Genomic DNA, 9,859 nt, shown 5'->3' with positions numbered 1-9,859 from the left:
CCCCCAGCACGCCCACCAAAGGGAGCGTGCTGTCAATCACCATCGACAGCACGCCCCCTTTGGTGCGAGACCCTTAACGATGGCTTGGCCATCGCTATGCGGGTCTTGCGCATGCGCATGACGGAGCTCCCTCCGTTGTGCACATGCGCACTAGGGCACCATCAACCCGCTTGCGAGCGGGTCTGAATCAGGCCCAAAGTTAGCTAAGGTGGGTGTGGGGGACTGCCATGAGTTGGCTGGGAGCTTTACCTCTGGTTTTGTATAGCATTCACACCACTACAACAAAGCAGTCACTTAACCAGTGCCTTATGAGCTACTTTTTGGAAAACTGCCTATCCTTATTGTAAGTCCAGCAACAGACTTGTCACTGTTATATGATTTAAATACGGACTATGTTATACAATTCTCACAGCATTTGAAGACTTTACAAGGAAAGCAAGGAAAGCTTATTAAAGGACTACCAGAGGGACCTTGTCATGGAGTCCAGCCTAGAGACTATGTAATGGTGAGAAATTTCTTATGTTCTGGTTGTCTCATAGATTGATGGCAAGGCCTGTTCCAGGTTCTGCTAACAACCTTGATGTGGCTGAAAAGGACAATTAGATTCACGTATCTCACTGCAAGAAGGTTTCCGATCCGGCGGTGAGGTCAGTTAAAGCAAACGAAGACACAGATAAAGACATTGACTGTGATTTAAATTTAACAAACTTATTTGATGATGGGCCTCATCAAAGCCATAATTCAGACCAAGATGAGGTTCACAGAATCGGGAAATATCCTTAGTGATGTTTCTGCGGGTTGTGGACAAAGAAAAAAAAAGATGCTATGTGTGAACAAGTTTCTGTGTATCCATTGATTGGGACAGTTATTTTTGTTGCATTTTTAATTTTTTATAGTGCATAAGGGCTGTCAAGGACTGGTGGGCTATGAGGACAGTGTGGAGAGGTATCCTAGGGGTACTGCCGGGGTCATAGTGGTAGACTCCGCTCCTGTTTTGAAATTCATGATCATAAGGGATAGGGTATTAACCACATTATAAGCTATAAAAGATGCACACACTCATTTTTACTACTGATACTCCCAGGTATAGGTGCGGATCAGAGGATGGTCAGAAGACCAAGGTGAAAAATTCTTAATAGCCCATATGTAAAAATAATTAGAAAGTTTTAAAAAAAGAAATACATTAAAGTAATAAAATATAGGTAAATAGGGATTCATACTGGTACTGGGTAAAAGATACATCTAGTGAAGTATCAGGAAAAGAAGAGCCATTACAGTGAGGAAAAGGTATGGAGGTTTGCCTCACAATTCCAAAATGTATATGTGAATATTGTGGTAGAAATTCAGAGAAGAGGTGTATACAATGGTGCAAAGACAGCACCTCTATACAAGCTGACACTTCTTCCCTGGACACTTATAATGAGCTCATAGGAAAAACAATAAGATTGATTGTTGGGTATGTTGTCATCATGTCATTCAGGGAATGTTGGGTTAATGTCTATCTCATTGCACTCAAATCAAACAACATTTCACTCGCTATGTGGAACTCACACACTTGAACCTTATAATGTCACAGGTTCCCTACGTTTAAATTTAACAAGGTATTCAAGGTATGATCAGGACAACATCATGTGTATTAACAAAGGTACAGGAGCTGAAGGTACTTATTTGGGAACCAGTGTTTGTAACACAATCTTACAAAGAGGACCTTTCAGAATTAAACTTGTTTGGGGATATTTTAAAAATAATTAAATACACAAAACCTAATAATGAAGAATGCGTGAGAGCATTAATAAACTATGTAATAACAGAAAAAAATGTAGGGGTATAATAAAACATACAGTCATCGTATTGCAGAATGTGACAAGCGAGAAGAAAGCGGATGAAAAGAGTGCCTGTTGTAATGTTCAGTTTGATGTTTTTTTCTAAACACATTGTCTAATAAACCATGGACACTGCCACAGGGGTTATATTATATTATATGTGTGGGCATAGGGCTTATAAATGGTTAACAGTGAATTCTTTTGAAATGGGTTTTATAAGACTATTGCTACCTGACAACAAGGTAATACAACAGAAAAATCTAAAAGAAACATGAAATAATTACTGTGTAAGAATGGTAAATAGAGATACAAATGGAATGTGAAAAAGTAGAAACACCTCTTTACACTGTCCCAAAGTTACAAGGTTGGTTTGGGATTTGGTAACATAATAACATTTGGCACATGGAGAATAACTGCAGATCAAAGAATGATACAGGAATTAAGATAATTAATAAACATTATGACAGACATTGTGGTAAGAGAGTTTCAAGCAATAAAACACTGAATTAAATGCAGCACACACTACCTTACAGCTGCAAGTTCAGGATATTGTGTCACATTACAAACTGTGGGGCCTATTCATTAAACCTAAAAATTCGATGGAGATAATTAGGTTTAGAACTCTCATGGAGTTCTACCTAATTATAGGTGGAATTCATCATTCCACCTCTCCATAAGTATCTATTCCGAAAAGCTGTCATTTTTGCGATGACAGCTTTTCGGGAAATAGATACTTTTCCCTGCCTACACTACCTTATCGCATCTGGAAACAGTGCTGCGCATGCGCTGTTACATCTATAAAACCAGCGCATGCGCAGCACTGCCTACAGATGCGGTAAGTTTGTGTACCCCCTGACTTACCTGTCCGCGCAGCAGCCTCCGGCTCCGTCCTGCTGGTCTGTCATGTGGGTTCCCAGCAGACCACATGACAGATTAGAAAAAAAAAAAAAAACTTTTTTTTTTTTTTTTCAAAAACTTTCTTGTGCTCTGCTGGGGAGCACACATGTCCGACCAGCCTCTGGAGCCTGAGGACAGAGCAGAGCGCTGGAGGGACTCATCGGGGGACCTGCACACGCGGATACAGGTAAGTCGATTCTGCTATTCGCCACCTCACAGTGGCGACTAGTAACTGCATCAAATTCTGAAAATTCAGAATTTTCAGAATTTGATGAATACCACAATTTCCACATCCCCATACTAATGTATGGGGAGTGTGGAAATTAACACAGGGGAACTTAGCAAGGAGATATCTGTGATATCTCCTGTGCTAAGTCTGTTCATGAATACCAAAATAACGTTATTTAAGGAAAATGTCCTTAAAAACGTTATTTTAGTGTTGATGAATAGGCCCCTGTATGAGTTAAAGTGTTGTACATACATCACAAATCTTCAGATACTGAAGAAATAATAAAAGAAAGGTTGAATTAATTGGGAGATTTAATAAAAATTAATTTGCTGAACAAATAAATGTGATGGTGTGATTCCCGACAGTTGGTTCACCTGGTTGAACCCCAGTACCTGGTTCGCATGGGTTGGAAATTGGTTGGGCAATTTTATGCATACATTGGGAAGGTTAATATTTTTTGTCATGATAATGTTGTTGATTTTCTATATATTAGTGAAATACTTCAAGAAGGTTTTCCAATGCATTAAGAAGAAATCAGACGATGCAATTTATGAGAGATATGAACTTTCTTCGGAGTTATGACGAAAGTTCAGAGGATGGAGCTGATAACACAGGAATATGTGGACTGTACACATTCCATCAGCAATTCATGAATATATGCATGCTTATGTATTTCACTATTACTTTTATTGCAATTAAGAGTATATAGAATTGTTTGAGATTATATTCAGTATCAGTACAGTTGTGTGAGTTGCAGAAGGCCGCATTTGTCAAATGGCCTCAGGCCTAGAGAGGATAAGACCTTTCCTTTCCTTTCTAAAGTAAACAAGTGTGTCTCTGATGCAGCAGCCATGTTGTTTAATATTTTAGCTAAAGGTATATTAAATTATGTATTAATAACTATATAGAGATTAGTGTTTATTTCTATGCAGGTATGATTAAATGTGGAGATATGTATAGGTTAAAAACTTATACATATTGTTTTAGCAATAGGAATTATGGGTTTAAAGTGTATTGGTTTTAACGTGCAGAATGGCAGACAGCAAGTTAGTTTTTATAAACAAAAAGTTAAATCAATATAGCATTTCTCTGCAATAGTCAGAGGTGAAGGCTGGATGAGCAATTATGTTAGAATTCTACATGGGAACAGAAAGATAACACAGAATAGTGTCAATATTATGGTTAAGACACCAATAACCAATTAAGGCCTAGCATGTACAAATATTAAATAAATTTATATTCCCCACTAGGTTAACTGGAGGTGTAACCAAAGTGATAGTATAAAAACTCAGCAGAGAGAGAGGGAGGGGGAGCAGTCGGAGAACAGAGGAGAAAGAGCACACAGCAAGGGTCTGGGGGTGCTGGTGCCATTGCCGTACGTATGTATGAAATTGGCTGACTGGTATTTCTGCACTGGGTGTCACAAATTTATTTTCCAAGTATTCCCTACTGCTGCTGATATAACCTAAGTGTTTTTGTTGTAACTCTGCATTGGCAAAATACATGTATTAGCTGTCTTTAAAAGCATTGTCATTTATTTTAGAATCAGTATTTGTGTGATTTAATTTCTCTTTGTGACGGGTAAGGTTTATAAGTAATCTAGAACACATCGCGTTGTCATGAGGGTTGTGATTTTTTTGGAAGAATGGAGTCCCCCGTAATGAACAGAAGCAGTGAAGTATTTACTATGTTGGATACACATATACAATTGTACGTAGATTTATTAGAGGATAAAGTTTAGGGAAACTTTTGTATATTTTTTCATTTTTGACCATATTTGCCAACTCACAATACATACTACAGGTTGAGTCTCCCATATCCAAATATTCCGAAATACGGAATATTCCAAAATATGGAATTTTTATAGCACGGTTGAAATAGTGAAACCTTTGATTTTTGATGGTTCAATGTACACAAACTTTGTTTAAACACAAAATTATTAAAAAAATTGTATAAAATTACCTTCAGGCTCTGTGTATAAGGTGTATATGAAACATAAATGAATTCTGTGTTTAGATTTGGGTCTCATTCCCAAGATATTTCATTATGGTATGCAAATATTCCAAAATACAGAATATTCCGATAACCCAAATACCCCTGGTCCCAAGCATTTTGGATATGGGAGACTCAACCTGTACAGACACCTCCTATAGTATTAGGATTAAACAATACCAAATGTGCAGTTATTTATATCCTACTGATATCTGTAGTTTTTTTTTTTAATAAAAATGTTATTGTTGTTGGATTTTTGGTCATTATAAGGTGAAATCTGAGCATGTCTTCCTCCTCTGGTTGTAACCAGCCCAGCATAGTGTGTGAATGCAATATCTACTGCACCTTACTGTGCTAAACTTAATGCATTAGTAGTTGCATGGATTGGAGCAGGGCAAGATAAACAATGGGGCTGCAGCTCCAGGCCCACCCATGAAAATAGGCCCCCAGGACTTGGCGACGGCAGTGTCACTGCACCTGGTTCTGAGGCTCAACAGCCCTGCTGCCATCCAGTCTCCCACACACCTTGCTGCCCACACTAGCATGGCATTGGTGTGCACGGGGAAAGGGTGCCGAGTGTACACAGGCAAACCCTAATGACTGCCCCATGCTGTTCTCGGTGCTCTGTTTGATGGGCTGTATGTAAGCCATTGCGCATACAGTGATAGGAGCAGCAGAGTTTACCTCCACTGTCTGAGTAGGACACTGTCATGGCCGCCACGAGGCCGCTTACATGGAAGGCACTGTCTTAGGTAATCAGCGCACTACATACTTCCCAACTGTCCCGCATCCAGTGGGACAGTCCCGTTTTTCTGGGACTGTCTCTCTGTCCCACTTGCGGGGCCACAGTGTCCCGCGGTGGGGTGGGGAGTTGAGAGCACAAACCACTGCTCTGCGCACGGCATCTGTTCTCTTGTGTACAGACTGCCTCGGGGCTGCCCAGCGTCTCAGAGTGCTGGGCACGCCCCCAAAGTGACAAAAATGGGGAAAGCCGCGAGGCTCCACCCCGTTTTCAGTAGACTCCATCCATTTTGCAAAAGCCACACCCCCTTTTTGCCGCGCGAGCCTTCGGCATGCGACCTGTACCTCTTTGGAAGATTGAAGTGTTGGGAGGTATGGCACTGTCATATGATGAGCGACCACAGGAGCAGCTGGTGAGTAACTGAATTGTTGTATTTATTTTGCTTGATTCAAAAAATAGAAGAAAAACCCCAATGAGCCTCTTACTATGTTGCACAAGTCACCTTTAGACAATAAAATTCAATTTCGTAGATGGTAATTTATTTAGTGATGTAATCAGAGTTTTGCAATGCACTAATAACTATTCTCTTTGAATGATATTCTTTCCTCATTTCCCAGTGTCCTATAGATACATAGTAAAGTTTACCTAGGTTATATTATGAGTTTACATATGTTAGGTTAGTGTACCCCATGATCCTATATACATTGAAAAAGCCTGTTCCACATAAAATACTTTGAAGAAGCCAGATCCATGTTATATTATATGTACTGTAATATAATGCCCCCAATTCTTGTGATTTCACCTTTTCTGCTTTCTCTGACTTCACCTGTTCCCCATGATTTTATTTCTATTCCCCATTATAATTTGACACCGTTTTAACCAGTTAACGTCCCATTGCATCATTTCACCTCTTAAACCTTCACATGGCTCAGCAATGATCTCACGTATTCAGCAGATGGAGGGTTACAGTAGAGCAGGCCTGGCCAACCTCTGGCTCTCAGGCTGTGAAACTACAGGTCCAGGGGCATAGAGAGCCCTGCCGGGCCCAGGTGAAGAGGAGGCATGGCCTAATCGCGGGAGGCGCGGCCACATCCCCTTGAGCAAAAAACCCCCAACAACACACGATTACAGCGCCGCAAAGTGGTGCTGCGCGCTGGGGATGGGGCGCTGTGAGCCCCTCAGCTTGGTGCAAAGCCAGGGAGAGCGCATTCAGTATGATCGCTCCCCCCCAACAGGCATAGGAGACTATTGTGGCTGCTGTCTCCCACTGCAGCTCAGCACACGCTGAATAGAGGGGGGGGGTGGCGGCAGAACCCAGGCCCCTGCTGGGCCCCCCAGGAAGCCCGGGCCTGGGTAAATAGTACCCGTCCCCCCTCTCAGTGCCCCTGTACAGGTCCCATCATGATTGGCCACAGTTTTAGCATTCCCTAATAGCAAAACTGTAGCAGGGCGTGCTGGGACTTGTAGCTTCACAACACCTGGAGAGCCACAAATTGGCCAGGCCTGCAGTAGAGTATAACTATAATAGGTCACAACTGTCCCCATCACTTCTCTTTCCCAGCCCATTTCCTCTACTGCCCCCATCCCTCACCATGGTGTGCTGAGAGCGGTTCTCCATGATGACCATGCTCTAATTCTCTTTGTCCAGCATAAGCAGCACCGCATGCTATTGTTATCATCTCTCTGACTGCACGGCACGCCCACCGAGAGAGCCCATCCCCCAACACATACGGTCACGCTCCCCACCTACATTGTACTAGCTAGGGTGCCCAGATAGGGAACATCGTTATGTTGCATACACACGGTACGATCTGTACCACCAACAACTTGAAAGATATCTTTCAGTGAAGTCATCCTGCCACATCTCTGCACAAGCAAAGTTGACGATATTGTGCAAGTTGGCCTGCATGTACGGACGATCATAGATATCGTTATCGTTCTTGCGGGAACGCACATTGTTGGTCATTCACTGCATAAAAATTAATAATGATATGAATGATATATTGTTGAACAATATCGTTATCGTTTATAGATATTGTATCGGGTGTATGCAGCTTAACCACCCTGTCCTCACCCTTCCCAAGGCCTGCCCACCCGTGACATGGCCTCCCATCCTGCCCGCCCACTCCTAACGGCCACTGGCTGGACAACGTCTACATCTCCGCCTCTCTATCAACCGGGGTCTTTACTAGTCTGTGACACTGATGCAGCAGTGGTCACAGACAGCCCGCTGGCACTGCCACTGCCGAGTACACTGCCCTAGCCTGCCAGTGGGGTGCCCCCCCTCTTTGCTGCAATGCCGCAGTGCCCAGGGTACGTGTCCTGCTTGCCTCGCCCTAGAGATGGCCTTGGGGGTTGTACAGCATAAGCATGTTAATTCGGTGCTTTGCCTTTTATGATAAAAACAGAATACTGATGCTTCTTTAGCCAACATTATGGTTAACCACTTCCTTCGTATGGGATGCAACCACAGGCAGTTGGTCTTTATCTGCCTCTGTCACATTCCATGGCATCTTTGGATTCTGCACACAGAAGCCTGCAGTGTGCATCTTTTACCTTAAGATGCCTGCAGTGGCTTTTGCATATTTTAGCACAGCGGCTATGTACAAAGATGCAGCGGCCGTGCCTCCAACGTAAATCTCTGAATCAGGCCCAGAGTGTATATCTGCGTGTTTGTGTGTGATATGTAGTATATCAATAATATGATCTTCTATTAGCTATTTTAAATTATATCTATTAACTAGCTCCCAATGTAATTAAGAAAATTAAATAACATGTCTGAATGTCATTTTAATTTTAAATTCTATTTTGGTAGGAGAGGAGGGAGATAGTGTAGTGATGTAATGTAGTTTGTGGAGGTAGTGCATTGATATAGTACAGGATTGGGGGGGTAGCGCAGAGATGTAGTGCGGGAATAGTGCAATAATCTAGTATGGGGAGTTACTGGAGTGATTTGTCTCAGGGATGTAGTGTGGGGAGGTAGTGCTGTGATACAGGGGTTTATGTATCAAGCAGTGAAAAGCGTGGGGACGTGAACCAGTCAAAAAATTGCACATAGTAACCAGTCAGCTTCTATTATTTTATAGACTGTATTTAATAGATGATACTTCAAAGCTGATTGGTTGCTATGGGCAACTTCTCCACTCAGTGGCGGAACTGCCGGAGACAATGGAGGCAGTTGCCGCCGGGCTCCAGGCTTGAAGGGGGCACCTCCTGCATTGTCCCCCGTTCCGTATCTTCCTTCCTGTTGCTGTAATAGAGGAGCCACTGAGCTGATTGCCGATCAGCAGCATCAGCGGCGCCCCTCCACTACGACCTGGACCCTCTGCTTGGGTCACGGACATCACATAACATGTGACCGTGACCCTGAGCCGCCTGCCTGCTGAGTGGGAGCCGGGATACACTGACAGAGCGGCTGGGCGTGCCGCGTACATGCTGAGAACGGCTATCACACCTGTGGGGAGCGCGCAGGAGTCGGGATTGCAGCCAGCAGTGGGGACTGGGAGAGCAGCCAGCACATAAGCACGGGCAGTGCAGTGTTGTCAGCGGACAGGCACCAGTGCTGTGACTCACCCTGAGCGGCATGGAGGGGATGGAGACCCTGGCTATAGCTGTCCCAGGCTCCAGCCATGGTAACAGGCAAGAAGAATAACAAAGTGAGGGGAAATTGCATTCAACATGTGCGGGGGAGGGGGGGAGTGTATCATGGTGGCCAGGAGAGAAAACAGGGGGCCTGAGAGAGGAAAGGTTAGAAAAGGAAAACTAGTAGAAGGGGGAACAGAAAGAGACACAAGGGGGCATAGAGATGCAAAAGGTACAAAGGGCCCAGGCAGACAGAAGGGGTGCAGATTGAGGTACAGAGAGGTAGGAGGGGGGAACCGAGAGTCAGAATGGGGCACAAGTTTGTAGGCTTGGCATATCATCCCTCTATCTCAGGATACATGTAGTGTGGATTACACAGGTTCTGTGGCCAGGGGTGTATCTATAATGGGTGCAGGGGGGCCCCGCACCACACACCCTGCACCCATAGTATTACTTACCTCTCCGGAGTCCCACGTCGGTGCGGGGGTCCAGCGCTGTAAAGATGACTGGAAAATGGCCACCGCGGCCATTTTCTCATCGTTTGCGCATGTGCAGTACAGGGAAAATGGCCGCCGTGGCCATTTTCCTGGTGAC

The sequence above is a fragment of the Taudactylus pleione genome, unplaced genomic scaffold (assembly GCF_031769625.1).
Source record: "Taudactylus pleione unplaced genomic scaffold, aTauple2 ptg000053l, whole genome shotgun sequence".
In the NCBI taxonomy this organism is placed as follows: Eukaryota; Metazoa; Chordata; class Amphibia; order Anura; family Myobatrachidae; genus Taudactylus; species Taudactylus pleione.
Note: the sequence above shows the minus strand (reverse complement) of the source record.